Raw genomic sequence first — 4,460 nt, 5'->3', positions numbered from 1 at the left:
GACAAGAAAATACCCTTCTTACTTCTTATAACTTCGATACCCAAGAAATACTTTAACAATCCCAAGTCTTTGGTCTGAAACTGAGTTTGGAGGAAGGTTTTAAGAGATGAAATACCTGCAGAGTCACTCCCAGTGATGATAATGTCATCCACATAGACTACTAAGAGAATTAGGCCAGCCTCAGATTGCCTATAAAATACTGAGTGATCACACTTACTCTTTTGCATACCAAATTCCTGTACTGCTTCACTGAATCTCCCAAACCATGCCCTAGGACTTTGTTTCAAGCCATAAAGAGACTTCCGAAGCCTACAAACTTTACCCGACTCCCCCTGAGCAACAAACCCAGGTGGTTGCTCCATATACACCTCCTCCTGAAGATCACCATGAAGAAAAGCATTCTTGATATCCAATTGATGCAGGGGCCAATCATATGTAGCTGCTAAAGAGATAAACAAGCGAATAGAAGTAAGTTTAGCTACAGGAGAAAAAGTATCAGAGTAATCAACCCCATATGTCTGAGCATATCCTTTTGCTACAAGGCGTGCTTTTAACCTAGCCACAGAACCATCAGGATTTACCTCATCAGAATACCCATTTGCATCCAATAGCTTTCTTACCAGTGGGCAAAGGCAATAGTTCCCATGTACCATTAGCATCTAAAGCCTCCATTTCCTCTTTCATAGCATCACACCAGCCAGGATGAGACAGTGCCTCATTAACAGTATTAGGGATAGGAACAGAGTCTAAAGAAGTAACAAAACACCGAGAACAAGAAGACAATTGATTATAAGAAACAAAAGAAGAGATAGGGTAAGTACATGAACGTTTACCTTTACGAAGAGCAATGGGTAAGTCTAGATCAGAATCATGATCAGTATGAGGGACAGGATCGCCCAACGAAGTAGCTGGTGGAGGATCTGAGTCAGGAATCTCCAATCTCCTGGAATAAACATGAACAACGGGAGGTCGAGTAGGTATAGAGACAGAAGGAACAGGCTGTGGGAGAGGACTAGACATTGGTTGGACAGTATATATTAAGAGATCATCCTCCTCCCCCTGACTCTCATACACAGATGATAGAGGAAAAAATGGAGTGGACTCAAAAAATACGACATCTGCAGAAACAAGATATCGATTAAGAGTAGGAGAGAAACAACGGTACCCTTTTTGGAGCCGGGAGTACCCAAGGAAGACACATTTGAGAGATTTTGGATCCAATTTAGTAACCTGTGGACGAACATCACGCACAAAACAGGTACAACCAAAAATACGGGGTTCAATAGGGAACAAAGATTTTGTAGGAAATAAAGTAGTATAAGGAATATCCCCACTAAGGACAGAAGACGGCATACGATTGATAAAAAAACATGCCGTAGAAACTGCATCTGCCCAAAAGTGTTTAGGTACTTTCATCTGAAAAAGAAGAGCACGAGTTACCTCAAGGAGATGACGATTTTTCCTTTCGGCCACGCCATTTTGGGATGGGGTATCCGCACAGGAAGACTGATGAAGAATGCCATTTTGTGTCATATAAGACTGAAATTGTGCTGAAAAGTATTCTTTGGCATTATCACTTCTTAATATGCGCACAGAAATATTAAATTGAGTTTTGATTTCATTAAAAAAGGCACAAAAGATAGAAAACAACTCAGAACGATTTTTCATTAAATATAACCAGGTAACACGAGAGTAATCATCAACAAAAGTAACAAAATAACGAAATCCAGTTTTAGATGTAATAGAACAAGGACCCCAAACATCAGAATGAACTAACTCAAAAGGGGATGAAGTCCGTTTATTGACTCTAGACACAGAAGGCAAACGATAATGTTTTGCAAATTGAGGACACAGCTTCTTCATGGTAGACAAAGAAGGATGACCCAATCTACAATGAGCTTCAAGAGGTGTTAAGGTACTGGAGCAAACAAGCGACCGCGGTATATGATTTTCCAGAATGTAGAGACCGCCTGACTCGCGTCCTCTACCAATAATCTGCTTCGTCGTAAGATCCTGAAACAAACACTGATCAGGAAAAAAGGAAACAGAACAATTTAAGGTACGAGTAAGTTTACTAACAGAAAGTAGATTAAAAGAGAATTTTGGTAGACACAAAACAGAAGACAAAGAAATTGACGAAGTCGGGTTCGCAGTTCCAGAACCCATGACACAAGAAGTAGAACCATCAGCCAAAGTAACAGTAGAGGAAGTGAGATTAGACTGAAAAGTAGATAAAAGACTATAATTACCTGTCATGTGATCTGTTGCACCAGAATCAATAACCCATTTGGATGAAGAAGACACAAGGCATGTAGTGGATTTACCTGACTCAGCGATCGCAGTGACAGGGGAACTGGTAGGCTTTAGAGATGCCTGATACTGGGAAAATTGTGCAAAATCCTCTGCAGATACCAAAATAGTTTTCTCAGAGGAAGATACTGTAGAATTCTCTGATGCCATATTTGCCATCTGTGATCGCTGATTTTTCCTCTGAAGTTGCGGACAATTATATTTTGTATGGCCAGGCTCATGGCAATAATAACAAATGACTCCTCTTGAGTCCTGATTAGAACTAGCCTCTCCATTACGCTGACATTGCTGTTCGTAATTCCTCCTCTACTTCCTCTTCTATTAGCCTGTTGTCCATTTGGATTACGGCTAATAAGAGCACTACTGGCAGGCTGTGAAGATTGAGTACTCTCTGTACGAAGGACCCGTGTGAACGTTTCATGCAAAGAGGAAATCTCGAATCGGAGAGAATCGAGATTTAGCGCCTCATACTCTGAAGGAAGACCGCAAGAAAACTCATAACAACATTGCTCTGTTGGGCTCTTTGAACTTTTACATCGGACTAAAAGGCAACAATACATTAAGTTCCTCATATACCCGTTTAAAATCCATAAAATAAGCCGTGAGAGACTTATCCTCTTTCTCAAAGACGGTAGAATGCCTTACAAACATCATAAATACGGAGATATTCCTTTACCAGAATACAAAAAATCTAAGTAATCCATCAATTCCTTAACAAATTCACAGTGATTAATTAAACTAATTACCTCACTATGAATCGAGTTCCGAAGCTGCAAAAACAACCGAGCATCCTCCCTTAGCCAAGTTTGTTGTGTATCATCAGTGGGTGGATCTTTAGTAAGGTGATCATCCTTATCAATGCTACGCAAATAGACCCTAACAGTCTTACTCCACCTGTAATTCGAACCATTAAGTTTGTGTTCCGTGATCTTAGTCATCACCGGAATCACATCAGAAATAATATTCTTATTGTCTGCCATTTGTTGAGACAAAGAAAACTAACCGAAACGCTCTGATACCATGTAGAAAGAGATGATTCTCATTCATTTCAATTAATCTGTACATGGGTATATATATACAATTGATTCCTATAATTGTGTTCTACTAATTAGGAAAAAATCATAAATAAGAAATCCTAAATAGGAATACAGAATACAGAATATACAGAGAAATAATATAGTGATTGACTTTCCATAACATAGTGATTGACTTTCCATAACAATAATCATTCAACACAATCAAGCTCACATACACTTTTAAATTCACCAAATTCATGCATACATATATCAAAACCCTAGTTGACTGAAACTCAACTTGGTCCTTCACAATTGTTTTTATTTTATTTTAAGTTTATTTCTAAGTTAGTTAAGCTATAAACACAACTAATAAACTAAATTTTGCAACTTAAATCACTAACCTCAACTTGGATGCTAATTCTTCAATTTCCTTCTTCTTTTCTTCTTTCTTTGGTGATCAATCTTCTTCTCAAGTGACTAAATCAAGTTCTAATAAGTTAAGTTGGGGTCAAAATAGGTTTAAATGGTTGAAAGAAAGCTTGGATTCAAGCTTTATGGTGTAACAATGGTGGTTTGAGGGAGAGGGAAGAGTGGCCGGCTTGGTTGGGAGAGAAGATGAGAGTGACTTCTTTTTTTTTTTTATGTTATTTTTGTCTTACTTAATAGATTTTTAACTTAGTCAAATTTGGTAGGAAAAATAATTTTAATTATGACATCATCATTGATGTCACCCATGATGTAATAACCTTTTTCTTTTCCTTTCTTTTTTTTTTATTTTTTCATTAGTTCTTTAATTTAATTTTTGATCCCGAAATTTTCTTTTCTCTGATTTTATTTGACAGCTAGGTCAGGAGTCAGCTCTGGGGGTCAATTGACCAAATTGCCCCTCGCCAGTTCAACCCGATCTGCAAATAATTCAATATTTCTTCTGGCTCCCTGACCTAATTATTTGACTGGTTTAACAGTTCTTTTTCGTGATTTTCTCTTTTCCACTGTGTTTGTAATAGTCTTAAGGACCGCAGCATCATATTTTACGGTTCGAAATTTGAGTTTAAATCGACTTCGCAATCCTTTCCGAGAAGGTCACCCATCGCTGTGACTCTCGGCTCATTTAACTTCTTATGTTCTGTTTTT

This window comes from Hevea brasiliensis, chromosome 15 (genome assembly GCF_030052815.1).
Source record: "Hevea brasiliensis isolate MT/VB/25A 57/8 chromosome 15, ASM3005281v1, whole genome shotgun sequence".
Classification (NCBI taxonomy): domain Eukaryota; kingdom Viridiplantae; phylum Streptophyta; class Magnoliopsida; order Malpighiales; family Euphorbiaceae; genus Hevea; species Hevea brasiliensis.
This window is presented reverse-complemented; position numbering follows the sequence as displayed.